This window comes from Electrona antarctica (assembly GCF_951216825.1).
Source record: "Electrona antarctica genome assembly, chromosome: 20".
Classification (NCBI taxonomy): domain Eukaryota; kingdom Metazoa; phylum Chordata; class Actinopteri; order Myctophiformes; family Myctophidae; genus Electrona; species Electrona antarctica.
The window spans coordinates 35,329,574-35,346,131 of NC_136801.1; the positions used below are offsets into that span (position 1 = coordinate 35,329,574).

Sequence of the window (16,558 nt, forward strand, 5' to 3'; positions counted from 1 at the left end):
GATATTAAACGACGTTAAACTCACTTTGCCACTCACTTTACCACTCGATTTGCCACTCACTTTATGCATGCGCATACCCTCTAGTGACTAGAGGGTATGGCAGGCAGGCAGGCAGGCAGGCAGGCAGACAGACAGACAGACAGACAGACAGACAGACAGACAGACAGACAGACAGACAGACAATGTTTGTTTTATGGAAAGTTGAATGTGATAATTGCACAGAATTATTTAAAAGAGAGAAAATGGCCAAGCCATAAAATAATGCACATTGCACTTATCTTTTAGGTGGAAATAAAGCAAAAAAACGTATCATAAAAGTTGTCCTTTTATCAACTGGCCCCTTGCCATTTTCATAATGTGGCCCACAGGTTCAGCTATTTGAGTATCCCTGCTCTAGTCCAGGGGTTCTCAACGTTTTTGGCCGGGGACCCCCGGAAATGCTTTGGCAATGTCTCGGGACCCCCGCCCCGCCCCCTCCCGACCCCCAATATAAATTGACTGCTACAATAACCTTAACCCATTTTGGGCGGGAACCCCTTTTGGTGTTTTAAGCATTATGTTATAATTTAGCTATTGAAAAATAGCAGATCTACAAGCTCATAGCGCTACGAGCTTGTAGGTCTGCTATTTTTGAAAAATCGTGAAAATAAAATAAAAAAAAATATTTTATTTTTTTATTTTTTTTGGAAAATAATTTGGGGACCCCCTAAAATAATTTGGCGACCCCCCGGCCCCGAGGGGTCGCGACCCACGGGTTGAGAACCCCTGCTCTAGTCTATACCAACTCAGAATTAGGTTACACCCGAACAAGGCACCTGCATGGCCGAGCATGTATGCCCATGCTGGTGTCTGCCTCTCTCTGCCGCCTCGACGCCACTCCTTCCCAGTTGAAAGCCGATATAGGCTTGGCATCGCAATGTCTTCCGCGTCGACAGAGACATGCAATGCGACGGGAAAGGCTGTTGCGAAACGGATATATATCACATCAAACATCTCATGCTTTCTTAGATGTTGTTGCCCAACTCATCACTGTAGTTAGTACGGGGTGTGGGGGATGCGTGGGGTGGTCCGTGACTCGATCTGCTCCAAGTAATCTGCTCCATTACTTGTTTAGTATTGTACTGAAGTACAAGTTTGAGGTATTTGTAATTTTCTTACTATTTCCAAATTCCAATGCTTTTAATTATACTCCACTATACCTATATCTCAGAGGCAACTGTTGTCCTTTTACACCACTACATGTATTTGAAAACGTTAGTTACTAGTTATTTGATTATTATTACAAAACATACATGAACCACTTCAGCCCTATACATTTCGGCCATTTGAAAATAGCAGATCTACAAGCTCACAATGCGTTGCATCGCGCACGGGGGGAGGACGTAAGACGACTATGTAAGATTAGGAGTTTAGATTGGGGCATTATTTAGGTCTTGGTCTTCAAAGACTCTTAATCATCTTTATCTTTAATAATAATTGCAAACAGACTGAACCTCAATGGGCCAACTGGATACAATCAGCCCTAAACTAACAAGTAACAAGTCCGTTCTGTCCCTGAGCGAATTCCACTTAATGCTTCCTGCAGTCTCGCATATCCAAGTTCTCACAGCAGACTCAGGAAACAGTGCGCTGGACGAGGTGGACGTTGGAGCACACCATGAACCACCAAAATATACTAGGTACTCATTAATTATGCAGAATGTCCTGTTTCAAGTTTTCGAAATGTATACAAATATTTTGAAAATAGCAGATCTACAAATAGCAGGTGTAGATCGCCTACCAAAATGAAGTGTTTTGTAATAATAATCAAAATCTTGTTTCTAATATGTTTTCAAATTAATGTAGTGGAGTAAAAGTACTCTATTTGGATTCGAGATGTAGTAGAGTAGAAGTAAAAGTACACTATTTGGATTCGAGATGTAGTAGAGTAGAAGTAAAAGTACACTATTTGGATTCGAGATGTAGTAGAGTAGAAGTAAAAGTACACTATTTGGATTCGAGATGTAGTAGAGTAGAAGTAAAAGTACACTATTTGGATCCGAGATGTAGTAGATTAGAAGTAAAAGTACAGAGAATTGGAAATTGGAAAAATCCTCTAAATTGTACTTAAGTACAATACCTGAGTAAATGTACTTAGTTTACTATCCACCACTGGTTCCAGACATCACAACGCTGACCTCTCTCACGCCTTTTATCTGGTGTCACATCGAAGTCATTCCTTCTCTCGTTCTACAGAGGGAGTGAAGTCATTGAAGTCATTCCTTCTCTCGTTCTACAGAGGGAGTGAAGTCATTGAAGTCATTCCTTCTCTCGTTCTACAGAGGGAGTGAAGTCATTGAAGTCATTCCTTCTCTCGTTCTACAGAGGGAGTGAAGTCATTGAAGTCATTCCTTCTCTCGTTCTACAGAGGGAGTGAAGTCATTGAAGTCATTCCTTCTCTCGTTCTACAGAGGGAGTGAAGTCATTGAAGTCATTCCTTCTCTCGTTCTACAGAGGGAGTGAAGTCATGGACTCGGCATGTTAGCTGTAATAAGCAGCTTGTTCTCCCATTATCGGGAGTCTCGGTCTGTTTTTATTGTTTAATTTATTTATTTTAATTTTTTAATTTTTAATTTATTCTTTATTTGGTCTGTGAATGTTGCACTGTTTTTATTTTTTTATTTAATTTTTAATTTATTTGTATTTTTAATTTATTCTTTATTTACCCAGGGAAGTAGCTGAGCACAGGTGCTCATTTTCAGCAACGCCCTGCACATAGAAACACACAGACAGACACACACACACGCATTAAAACCATGGGAGCTGACCAGTACAACCACAGTCTTATACTGTTGGCCACTAAGCAGCTCCAGGGGGAGCAGTTGGGGGTTCAGTGCCTTGCTAAAGGGCACTTCAGCGGTGTTGGGTGAGTGATGACAATCACTTCCCCACGCAGATTTGTCCTGCCCGTCCGGGGAATCGAACCGGCAACCTTTCGGCAACAAGGGCGCTCCTCCAACCCTTAGGCCACCGCTGACCCGCTATATTGAATGTGGATGTGAATTTGACTGCCATTGCATGGACCTCAAAGCAAATGAGTGCGCGTGTGTAAAGTATGAATAATCACAATACCGGTATTTACCGGTGTTTGGAACAGTTCCCTTTGTGTATAAGGGGCCATCGATGTGTCCCTCCGTACGCAGACAAATGTGTCTGTGGCATGACTTGTCCATGTCCGAGGTAAATCTTTGATAAAAAAAAAGAATGAATCAATTATTATGAAAAACCTTGTTCCATTCGGATTTTGCTCATGTACAGTAATGTCTGATGAGAGCAATGACTCTACAAGATCCAATTATTGCAATTTAGGGCTAGGTCTATGTGTTTCTGGTAATATAGAGGGTCGGCACATGCATAAAGTGAGTGGCAAATCGAGTGGCAAAGTGATAGTTTAACGTCGTCTAATGTCGTTCATTGCAATCACATGGATGTATGGGCTGTCAAGACCAGAAAGTAGTTTTTAGTCACGCATAACTTCCGGGTATGAGTATGATGATGTCACGCGCATACCTTCTATTATTGGTCACTCATTTTGTACAGTACGTCTGTGACAAAAGAACAAACAAAACGCTCTGTATCTTGTGATTCACTTTAAGCCCGCTGTGCTTTTGTCCAGATTCACCTCGGCACTCCGTGGCATTCTATCCTATAACGAACCAATTAAAACGGCTTTGCCAGTTCCCAGCACTTGTGTAAGCATGCTGTCAGCTATTGTAAGCCGAGTCCTGATGGAGTCTGTTGAATAGCTGCTCTGCCTTTCAGTCCTCTGTGCTGAGTGCCAACTAAAGCCAGCTTCTCTCTTGGGTCGGCCTTTCCAAAGCTCCCACATGGGCCGGTGTGGCTGAGGAATGCTGCATATTATGCCAGCTAGCTAGTGAGCCTGGCTGGCTATAGAGCCTTAGAAGAGAGGCAGTGCATGACATGTGGATCCTGTCCATGCGCTGCCCCTCTGCAGGGCCGGATTAACACCTCTGAGGGCCCCTGGGCACTGTAGCTCGAAGGTCCCCCCTTCACACGCGTGCAACATTTTTGCTGTTTCGGAGCCGTTTTGAGGCGGTTTTATGCCGTTATATTGGCCTATTTCCGGTTGCCTACCCCCCCCCCCCCAGAGTGATAGCCAATCTAGCGCATTGTTGCTGCTTTACACACAATTGCACTTTTCAGCTGCCCTTCTCACCAACAATAAAACACTAATCTTTTTAGACACAATTTATTTCATTCGGATTAGCAGGGAAACTTTCTGTGGAGCTAAAAAAATATATATATATACTTTTTTTTTTTTTTTTTTTTGAGAGGCCCCTGGTGCCCAAGGACCCCTGGGCACGTGCCCAAAGTGCCCATATGGTAGATCCGGCCCTGCCCCTCTGCATGACAATAATACACACGCACTGGTCTGGTCAGCAGATGCAGGAGCTGAAAGATAAGAGGAACGCTGGTATGCATGTGGACTGGACAGGGGAGACCGGGTGAAGCGTCCGCGGTGAACCAGATGTGTTTTCTAAGATCTGCTGCCAGTTCCACAATCTCTATAAGTTCAGTGGGCTCAGTGGCCCAAGGTTGAAGCGGTTAAATGTAACATTGTCCATGTGTAACTTGTTACTATACAATATTACTTTTGGGGTGGTGGTAATTTTGTCTCCCTGCTCTTCTATTGAGACATTTAGATCGTGTCAAAGACCCAGACGTTTTCATTTCCAGGGAGAAGAAAAAAAGTCTGGGGCTGAGTCCACCTCAATTCGGCATACAGTAGCGCAAACGTCGCTCACTCCCTGCTTATTTCTGATCTTCTGCACCTAAATTGACGCACACACGCATCTCTCTCGCTCTAATTAATTAGTCTCATGTCGCGCAGCTGCGTCTAGTTTCTCCCGGCGGATCCTGCCGGGAGCTGCCTATGCCATAGAAAGCATAGGTGGGTTCCAGTCTGTCTCACCTAGACACAGGTATCATAATCTGACACAAAGTTTGACCTGATGGTGAAGATTTTATTCATAATAACAAAGAATAAACATATAGTATACTGTACAACGACTAGGTGGAAAAAGGCACAATCAAAGGTTAGAACATTGATCAAATTGTCCTGACCTAGCCCATTTTGGGCGGGAACCCCTTTTGGTGTTTTAACTAAGTATTATGTTATACTTTAGCTATTGAAAAATAGCAGATCTACAAGCTCATGGCGCGCCACCGAGTGGTGCGCTACGAGCTTGTAGGTCTGCTATTTTTGAAAAATCGTAAAAATGCGGCACAAATCTTTGAATAATATATTCTTTCAGAGCGAACGTTTTTTTTATTTCGTCAGGCCTAAATGGGCTGGACCACAGCATTGTCCTAGGCCGTGTGCAAGGTTCTTATTCCTATAGGCAGTGGCGTGCACAGATAGACACTAGGGGGTGCTGGAGTCCTTTTGGCAATGTGCCCTTTCGGGAAAAAAACAAACACTTTTTTTCTTTTTCTTTTTTCTTTTTTTGTACAGTTACACTGTACAGTATGTGGACCATGGTAACATTGATCAATTCTTGATAAAAAGCTTCTAATATATTATTTAGGCCCCACAATCTATAAATCTCACACTATTAAGGCAACCGGCCGGTTCCACGCGCTGCACAAAGTGCCCTTTTTTCCACTTGAGCACCTGCCCCTCTAAATGTCTGTGCACGCCACTGCCTATATGTTATAAATCTAATATATTATAAAATATCTACTTTGCATGCAAAAAAGAGGTGACGACCGAAAACTACATGACATCACGCCGCAGTGGTCACCGGTGCTCACACAACACACATCTCTCTGTTTGTACTACCTCTTCACCAAAAAGTGGACTGAATAGGCCTTTAGAGTTTTAATATGAGTGAATACAGTATGGCAATCCTGTGGTGTCCTAGAAGTATTTCAGTGCCGTTGTATTTTGCAACTTTTTTTTTCCTTTCCTTTGTTAGTTTATTAGCAACATGGCCTTCACAGTGACCATGACCTTTATACATTCCTCAGAGTACTACACGCTCAATGCATGATATAAATATACACTATGACAATACTGTGGCGTCCCGCACAGTAAAAGAAAATCTAACGTTAACCTAACTTCGATGAGTTACATGAATCCTTAGGATTTCACTGATGTTATTTCGCAATCTCATCCCCCTTTGTTAGTTTATTATCATGGCCTTAACTCAGAATGACCATGACCCCCCTTTTTGGGCCGCTAAATTCCCCAGAGTGCCGTCAGTGGCTCGAGCAATACCAATAATAGTCTCGCAAACATGCAACAATGTGGACTGAGTTGGACTTTGCTCTGAGGCGAAGCCGAGCGCGACGCGTACGGCCCCGAGCAAAGCAGTTCACACCTCTTACCCAATTTCTATGACTGTGTGTGTGTTATGCTATGTTGCGGTTGTGGGCAAGAAGTACCCCTCCTTTCTCTCTGTTCACCACTCTAGTGCGACTTGCCTTTCATGGCGATGTGAATACAGAATGCAGGGAGGCCAGCAGTGACGTCCACTTGATACTGTGTGACAAGTCCGTGAGGGACAGCCCTCACTCTCTCTGGGCCCCACAGAGAGAGAGAGAGAGAGAGAGTGAGAGTGAGTGATCATCATCAATGAGTCATCACTGGTGGTGGGAGGTGTTAGCCAACAAGCCTTTGGCATAGTGCAGGTATAGTAAGTAAGTAAGTAAGTACATTTTATTTGTAAAGCACCTTTCAAGACAAAGTCACAAGGTTGCTGAACAGAACACAGAACAAGCAATCAACAAGTTAAAACCAAACAGGAAAACATAGCACAATAAAGTAAATAGACGATAATAAAGAATTTAACGAAACCAATAAACAAGGCAAAATCTCAAAACATAGGCATGTAAGATAGTAAAATAGAGGCAGAATCACAAAAACATAAGTCGGGTAAGAACTACATGGGGAAAATAAATACGGAATAAATGTGTCTTTTTGATTGATTGATTGAAATATTTATTAACAGTTTGCAGAATTACAGTACATTTCGAGCACAAACTCAATACAAAGGCTGTTAACTGTGAGTGGACGACCCAATTAAGCATTACACTTGTTTACAACCGGGTCCACCATGTTCAATTCATCAAAACATTTAGAGACGTACAAATAGACACTTCTATATAGACAAAGAACAGAACAGGAATTCATCATAATGGGGGTAAAAAGGGAAAAGAAACATATACAGTGAGGGAAAAAAAGGAGTCTACTGACTCAGCATTTTTTAACATGAGGGGCAGGGCATTCCAAAGAGTAGGAGTAAGAGTATAGCTGGTGAATGATTCCCTTATACTGCACATCCTATGGAGAAAGAAAGACTTGCCACAACCGTGTGTACATGGAGAATCTTGAATGGTATCGCTGTATATAAATTAGGGGTGGGACGATATGGGTACCTCACGATACGATATATATCGCAATATTAGGCCCTCGATAACGATAATATCACGATATTCAATATATTGCGATATTTGCGATATATCAATATATTGTCTGAAATTTCATCAACGATATATCACGATATCTGCAACTACAAAATACTTGGAACTGAAAAAATGCTATTTTCGTGCTCGGACACAAGGAGGGACACACACATAGCTGTCTATAGTGGTTGCACCACTTTTCAGAACACTGTCATGATGTAGAAGACATTTTTAGAATCTGATCTCAGGTCAGTTAAGAGGCGAAACAGAAATGTAGAACAAAGGGACTCTACCAACGCGCCTCAAGCCTGGAACGGCTGGTCCGGTGCATCACAGGAACAAGGGCGAAGGAGGAGAGGACTCTGGAGCAGCTCACAGACATTTCAAGGCTTTTTATTAGGTGCTATAGTAAAAGACTAAACTAGTCCAGACTAGTCTTTTCTTGTACTAGCACAGCAATAAAAAGGCTTGAAATGTCTGTGCTGCTCCGCAGTGTCCTCTCCTCCTTCTGCAAAACAGAAATGTATTCTTTTTATTCATTATGTTGCAATGTTCAATGTCACAAAAACAGTTCAGTTAAGTTAATCGCAATTATTTTGCTCGGCTGGGCCCCCCAGCTAAAGTGGTTAACATGCAGGCGTCAAAATAATTTTAACAATTGTACAGCAGATGTGACCCTGCGACATACTAGCGTCATGTCCAGGGGGTGTACTTGTACATCAAGCTGACTCACGCTACAGAAACAGGAGATAGGCTCCTGCCCTATGGGCCTCATGGCTCGGCAAGGCTACTTACTTACAGCAGATGTACAAGCTTGTACGGTAGATTTTCGATGAAGAGAGTTAAGGGTGTGGAATGGAAAAAGGAGGGGACCAAGTATAGACCCCTGGGAGTTAAGTACCTGAGTTGAAGTGGTTAATATGAAAGATGCTCAATTGAGATTCTGTGTGTCTCCACTGAGTTTGGAAATGTGCCCTGCGTAGTGCATACCTGGAACACCGTGCAGGCTTTGCTGAAGTACTGCTCTCTTTTTTTTTTTTTTTATGTTTTTTTTTTGTGGCTTTCGCCTTTATTTTATTTTTTTCATGGAGGGAGTAGGCTGACAGGAAATGGGGAGAGAGATGGGGGGAAGACATGCAGTAAAGGCCGTCGGGATCGGGAGTCGAACCCGCGGCACACTGCCAGACTGGATTACCAGCCAAGGTGCCTGGACCACTGAGCCATGGCCCAGGCCAAGTACTGCTCTCTTGTTTCCTCTAGGGCAATGGTTTCCAACGCTTTTTATGTCGAGGCCCATTATTTATTCAGCATTTGAGCCACGGACCACCATTTGATGAGATTTAGACTCTCAGACCCATAACGGTGAATATTTTCTTGTCGTTGGATATGATTTTGTCCACAATTCCATGCTGTATTGATGTTGGTACCGTTGAATTGTGTTAGACTTGTTCTTGCAAATTAAGTAATGTTTAACAATAATGGACCTGTACGGGTCCATTTGGTTTAATTTTACGCTCTCAAGAGTTAAAGATCTATAAGGGTCCATTTGGTTACCAGCTCTGCATTATTTAGCTGGGGACCACTTGGAACCCCCTCAAGGACCACTGGTTGAAAACCACTGACCTAGGGCACTTTCAGTCGGATATATCAACTTTGGTCAATCTAAATTGCACACCTGTTTTAACTGATCTTGATAAACCATGACATTTATTTTTACTGTATATTGCCCTCAGTGGGTTTTCCGAGAATTAAATAAAGGAAATGAAATGAAAATAGGCCTAATACAAGGTGGTGGTTGTTGTTTTTTTTCCTAGGGGGCAGATAAGGCTACAACTAAGAAGAACATTCTGGTACAGAATCATCATTACTTGTTTATAAAGAAGAACATTCTGTACCTGGTACCAGGTTATGGGAACTCTAAGGTAAGACAAAGGAAAAGATGGTCCGGTTTGTTGACACTGTTAAATGAACCACTCCCAACATTTAGCTGTTGGTTAATCATTAGGCTACTTTGTTTGAACCGTTCATGGAGAGATTCCCAGTTCCCACTCAGCCATGACACTTTGTGTCCTTCTTGAGGGGCGCCATCCCCTCCAACGTCTGGCTTTCGGAAATTGCGTCATATGGCAGCCAAGTCTATATGGACTCTTAATGTTTGTTTAAAGCACTTTTTTAAACAAACATTTATTTTAATTTTGTATTCTCCTGCTGTAGATTTCCTACTTTTTGAGTGGTGCAACCACTCCAAGGAACAGCAATGTCCGTGTTCACCTACCTATGTGACTCGTGTTAATGTGTGTGACTCATGTGTGACTCATGAGTACCAGTAGGGGCGCTGTTGTGGCAGAAACAGAGACAGAGAGATGCACTGTTGCCTGCTAATGAGAGAGAGAGAGAGAGAGAGAGAGGGTGGGGGGGGGGATTTGCACCACTCAGTTCACACGGGTGTGATTTTTGAGGGGCGCTAGGCTAGCCCCTCCTATATACAGGTTTAGTGTTTTTAAAACGCCATTGACAATGAAGGGAAAATTTTACGTCATCTTGTCCCTTAACACAAACATTAAATGTAACCTCGCCTCAGTCACCAGGCTTTCCACCTCGGAGGAAAGCCTGGTCTCTGTTACAAAAGTGCCGTGTGAACCGGTCTGGAACGGATGATATCGTTACGTCATGTTGTAGTATTGTTTTGTAGTCATCAGGCAGGAACAATCATCCTGAACTTCCTTTTCCCTCAAACCGGAAGAATAACAATAAAAGCTCTCGTAGCCTGTAGCTTTTATTGAGAAAGATCGGTTTGAGGGAAAAGGTAGTTCCGGAAGATTGATGACTACAAAACAACACTACAACATGACGTAGCGATATCATCTGCTCCCGACCGGTTCATAAACCCGAAATGGATTGGTGCCCAGGCTACATTAAATGCCATTAACAATAAAGATAATGAAATAGTTTGTTTTGTCACCGTTTGTTTGACATCACCATTACATCACCTAATCAACATGAGTTAGACTTTAATATATTAGCGGCCCTCACTTCACACGGGTGTGATTTTTCTTTGTTGGCCTACAAACTAGGCCTACTTGTTTAATGAGTTTGTAAAATATATACAGTATAATATTTTCGATTGATTGATTGAAATATTTATTAACAGTTTGCAGAATTACAGTACATTTCAAGCACAAACTCAATACAAAGACTGTTAACTATGAGTGGACGACCTAATTAAGCATTACACTTGTTTACAAGAGGGTCCACCTTGTTCAATTCATCGAAACATTTAGAGACGTACAAATAGACACTTCTATATAGTCAAAGAACAGAACAGGTATTGCACTATAAGGCAGGAAATGGGTCAATCAATCAATCAATCAATCAATCAAAGTGTTGAGAGGAGGATGTGGATGAGTGGGTGTGAAGTTAAGAACGGTGAAGTTGAGAAAGCGTGCTTGAGAGACACTGAGTCTCAGGATGGTTTACATAGGCTACAACCACACGTTTAACCTATTTTGTTGGCGGGAACCCCTTTTGGTGTTTTAAACATGTTATAATTTAGCTATTGAAAAATAGCAGATCTACAAGCTCATAGCGCGCCACCGAGTGGCGCGCTACGAGCTTGTAGGTCTGCTATTTTTGAAAAATCATGAAAATGTGCCTCAAATTTGGAATATATTTTTTCAGAACGAACGTTTTTAACTCAAATCTTTGCTTCTGGAGTGTCCCTGGAACAACATATTTTCAGATGGGGGTCGGAGGCCAATTACAGATCATTTTTGGGGTCCTTGACATGAAATGTTGAGTGATTTACGTAGGCCTAGAAACATAGGTATTTCAGAAAACGGTCAGGATTTAGAAGACATTTTTTTCAGGCCTGTACATGGGTTAAACAAGGCGTAAGCTATAAATCAACACATATTGGCATGATGAAACCGTGTAGGCTACTGTAGATCAAAAACTTCAAAGAACACCAAAAAGGCTTGCTGGGAAGGAGACCATATTTTTAGGAGGGGGAAAAAAGCCATACGTATTTAGCATAGTTCTCATAGCTGTGTCTCGCATGGTAGTTCTCATAGCCTTTTTTTGAAAGGGTCACGCAATCGTCCATAAATCCAACTAACTATAGCCCATTGCGTTAGGCCTAACCCTTCTTTTTTTCCTTTTTCTTTTACGGCAGTAAACGTAATACTGGGACAGGTTTACTTAAATTACCATTAAGTATGAGTAAAGTAAACGAAACTTTAACAAGCACGACTTCAGTGCATTATCTCCCTGGCTGGCACACTGCTGGCCTCAATAACTCATCATCATTCTGTCCTGTAAAGGCTGCCATCTTCTGCTGACTCTGTGAACTGCAGCAAGTAGGCTAGCCTATGGTTCACAAACTTTTCAGGTCGAGACCCAAAAAGAGATCATTAGATGTTTGCCCGGGACTCAAACGAGTGAAAATAGCAGATCTACAAGCGCAGAACGCATCGTGTCGCACCATGTTTGTGCGCTTGTAGATCTGCTATTTCTTCTTAATTTGTTTTTTGTAAAATCATTACAAAAATAAATATATATATATATATATATATATATATAAGAAAAAATGTTTTTTACTCGAGTCGTGAACCATAAAAACTGACCCATGTTGACCCACACATTTAGTTCTGACACCTACCTCAAACCCTAACCATAACCACAAGTACGGGAGCAGCGCATGTTCGACCACATGTCCGACCGTTGGTCCCGCATGTCGGACTAATGATCTGTCGGATCCCCACTGTGCGGTAATTAAGCAGATGTGGCTTATATGCCTTGGAATGTAGTCACATCTGCGTTTGGCAAACAGTGGACTAAAACCATCCGCCTGTTTCCAAACAATACACGGCTACAGATAATGCGGGAGTTCAACAGTCATTTCAAGATTAGATGTAATGCCTCTCTCCAAAAAGCATCTGTCAAATGAAAATAAAACGTGTGTGTGTGTGTGTGTGTGTGTGTGTGTGTGTGTGTGTGTGCAGATAATGCGGGAGTTCAGTTCAGTTCAGTCATTTCAAGATTAGATTTATATGCCTCTCTCCAAAAAGCATCTGTCAAATGAAAATAAACTTTGGCACACCTATCTAACATAACACGTTTCCCTCCAAATTCAATTCAAATTCAAACAAGCCAAATATTATATCAGTGCCATTACATATTATGAGTGATTGATTGACTATCGTGCACGCACGCACGCACGCACGCACGCACGCACGCACGCACACACTGGAAAGTCTCAGCTCCGCATTCCAAGACAGAGACCCAGACAGGACAGGGTCAAGTGTAGCTGGACCGCCTGGACGGTCAGTGTGGGATCCACAGGGACAACAGAGTGGAGTGTTTATCAAATCCTCCCTTCCCAATCACACACATCCTGTTATTAAGGGACTTTGTTTAATAGTGTTTGGCCAAATTGAATCTGATAAGCCTACATATTTGAGCTCAAAACAATCTCGAAAATATAGGTGCTTTTATTGATTGATTGATTTGATTGATTATTTATTTTCGTGTCCTGCCCAACCCTCATGGGTTTATAAGACACCATTTCACATTTGCGTTTACAGCATGTTTACATTATATTCACAATACATTTCATTACAGAGTTATACAGAGTACTCTGTCTTCTCTCCCAAGCTTGACAAATAAAATCTGCCACAACAAAAGTCCCTTTGGCAAAACATATCTCATTTTTTTTCATAATCACTTAACTCTAGGAAATCCCCACTAATGGAAGACATCTTGTTAACCCGAATTTCTCTTAGGTCATCATGGGAAATGAAACGAATACTGGACTGTCTTCACTTTCTGACATGGCGGGGTGAGTTGTCTGTACTTTCTGACATGGCGGGGTGAGTTGTCTGTACTTTCTGACATGGCGGGGTGCAGAGCCGGATTTACCTTGCTGAGGGCCCCCGGGCTGGAGCAAATTTGAGGGCCCCCCTTGGGGCGTGCGGCAGAGCCGCGCGTCCCGCGATTTGGGCTATTTTGTTTATTTTGGGGTACCCAGGCCCCTAAAAAGAGAGGCAGGCAGGCAGAAGCTCTCAATGGTTTAAACATAATACAACTAAATACAATAACAATACACACATTTCACTTGAATTGGATTTCACTTTACAATTTTATAATTGTAAAGTGCCCCCGGGCTTCAGCCCACCCTAGCCCAACGGTAAGTCCGGCTCTGGCGGGGTGAGTTGTCTGTACTTTCTGACATGGCGGGGTGAGTGGACGTAGAATACACACATCAACAGGCTGGGTGCTGGGCTAAATAAACTTCAGTAGGTATTGGATGGAGCCCACACACCATGGGTATAAGAAAGACGTTCTTTATTGAAAATTCTGACAACGTTTCGATCTATTGGATCTTCTTCAGGTCATGTGAACATACACAAAAGTTTGTACTTTTATACTCAGGGAGTGCCCCCATTAACCAATCAGAACACCACATTTTGGTGCCCCTCCCATCACTACAGGTGTGACACGTCACCCCTGAGTGAGTGGGTGGGGACCCAGACATATTGATGTAAATATAAACTGTTCAGACATTTTAGTGCACCAATTAAAAACAATTTTAAACCATTTTAAAAAACACACATGTATATTTATACTCATTTCACCAATACATCAAATAAAGATCTCACAAGTCCTACTAGGTCTGTGGGCTTTTACATTTCCAATGTTTTTCCTTTTGTTGTGTTGTTTTCCTTTGTAAGGTGAACTCTAGTAACTAAACTGAAAGATACTGATGTAAAATAGTATACTATGGAAACAGATAGATAAACAACCAAGGAAACTACGGAAAGAAACCAAACAAAAATATATATATAATAACACCAAATGATATACATGCAACAACATATGTACCAGGTTGGATTTGTTCAACGCAGGAGGCCACCTTTTAAAGCTTAGAAAAATATATTTTTTAGAAAAATATATTTTAGAACCATATTTTTTACTTTTTAAATTAAAAGTCAGTTGGAGAAGTAGAGCTTCACTCCAAACAAACCAAAAAAGGTTTCTACAGAAAGTGTCTGGCGGGGTGAGTTGTCTGTACTTTCTGACATGGCGGGGTGAGTTGTCTGTACTTTCCTCTGGGGCGAGTTAGGCGAGTTCGTAAAGGGAAAAGACGGACAGCTCGCCCAACAGTATTTGGACTGTCTTCACTTTCTGACATGGCGGGGTGAGTTTATAACAGCAAATGCAACGTTGCATAACTTCATCTTATGAAGCGGTTTGATTTCCTCGTGTTGACGTTGCCCTCTCCTGGTCAGAGCACTGCTCTGCACTTCTTCCCTCTGGCTTGTCAGTAACTCTGGGTTTGACTCTGTGATGAGTCCACAGATTACATATGATGGAATGGAGGGGGAGGGGTCATATAGGGAAGATGTAGCCTATGCTACTACTGAAATGTACATATAGTTTAAATAAAGGTGGTTTTCAACCCTTTTCATATCAAGGCCCATTATTCATTCGAAATTTGAGCCACCTTTTGATGTCATTTAACCTCTCAGACCCAAATCTACAAGCTATTGTCGTAGAAATTTAGATGTAAACATTTAATAATACCCCTTTTATAAAAGAGTATCTCCTCTAAATTACAGTCTGAGATTATCTCATCTGTCACACCCCTGTGGTGCTGTTTGTTTCACTCTGTTACTGTCCCATTTTGTTGAACTGATAGGTTCAAGGTCTTGAGGCTATGTTGGGGGCTGGCTGTTGTGGGAGTGAAAGCTATAGAGCGTTGCAGTCCCGCCCCTACCCTGGACCAGGAAATGATTCTCCGTTCATTTTCCTCATAGACATTTCAGAAAGTATTTATTTAAAGACGTTTACGCCGCGGACAAAGCCAACTCGAGTCGTGACAAATCATGACAACAAACAACATTTTTTGGGCCGAACAAATAATTAGAAAGAAGAAAAAAAACACTTTTTTGTTGTTTTTCTTCTTTGTAATTATTTGTTTGGTCCAAAATATTGTTTGTGTTGTCATGAGTTGTCACGACTCGAGTTGGCTTTGTCCGCGGCGTAACCGTCTTTAAATAAATACTTTCTGAAATGTCTATGAGGAAAATGAACGGAGAATCATTTCCTGGTCCATGGTATGGGGCGGGACTGTGACGCTCTATAAAGGCTGTGATCCTATGTTACTCTGGGAGTCAGACTGTGATCTTATGTTACTCTGGGAGTCAGACTGTGATCCTATGTTACTCTGGGAGTCAGACTGTGATCCTATGTTACTCTGGGAATCAGACTGTGATCCTATGTTACTCTGGGAGTCAGACTGTGATCCTATGTTACTCTGGGAGTCAGACTGTGATCCTATGTTACTCTGGGAGTCAGACTGTGATCCTATGTTACTCTGGGAGTCAGACTGTGATCCTATGTTACTCTGGGAGTCAGACTGTGATCCTATGTTACTCTGGGAGTCAGACTGTGATCCTATGTTACTCTGGGAGTCAGACTGTGATCCTATGTTACTCTGGGAGTCAGACTGTGATCCTATGTTACTCTGGGAGTCAGACTGGGGTTTCCATGCATGAACAGGTCATGTAAGTCTTGGCTCCTTCCTCGAGTAAAATCCTCATACTTCCAAACTCTGAATTCTTACAGTTGACCCTGATGAAGGCCCATGCAGGCCGAAACGCGTTGGTCGTGTTTTTAAACCCTTGTTTTTAATATTTAAACTAATCAATGAAATAAAGGATTTTTCTACTTCTACTGGACAGAGCTGCCTTGGACCCTCTTTTAAGTTCGCCACCTTATACTTCCACAGTGACATTGACTCAAGGTATAGAACCTTTTAAGAACTCTTGTGCTTTGCTATCTGAATTCTTGTGTTGCCTCATTATTATATGTATTGTCTTTCTGAGCATATGCCCTACAGACTGCCTTAACACTATGTGCCGCACTATGACCATGTATATCTGCTAATGTTGAGTAGCCAAAGTATAGAATGATGGTTAAAGTGGTTCAAACGACACAGAGGCTTCCCCAGGTTTTAATGGGTTAAAGACCAGAAAGACTAAATGAAGCAGTAGTAAATACTACTTGGGAATGCAGTCAAGTAAGAGATTCA

General features: G+C 42.0%; 1 protein-coding gene across 1 annotated transcript in view; it reads left to right on the plus strand.

The window, feature by feature from the left end:
• Positions 1-16,558, plus strand: part of sugct (succinyl-CoA:glutarate-CoA transferase) — a 556,340-nt gene that overhangs the window by 428,711 nt on the left and 111,071 nt on the right. The gene's annotated exons all lie outside the window — the stretch shown is intronic.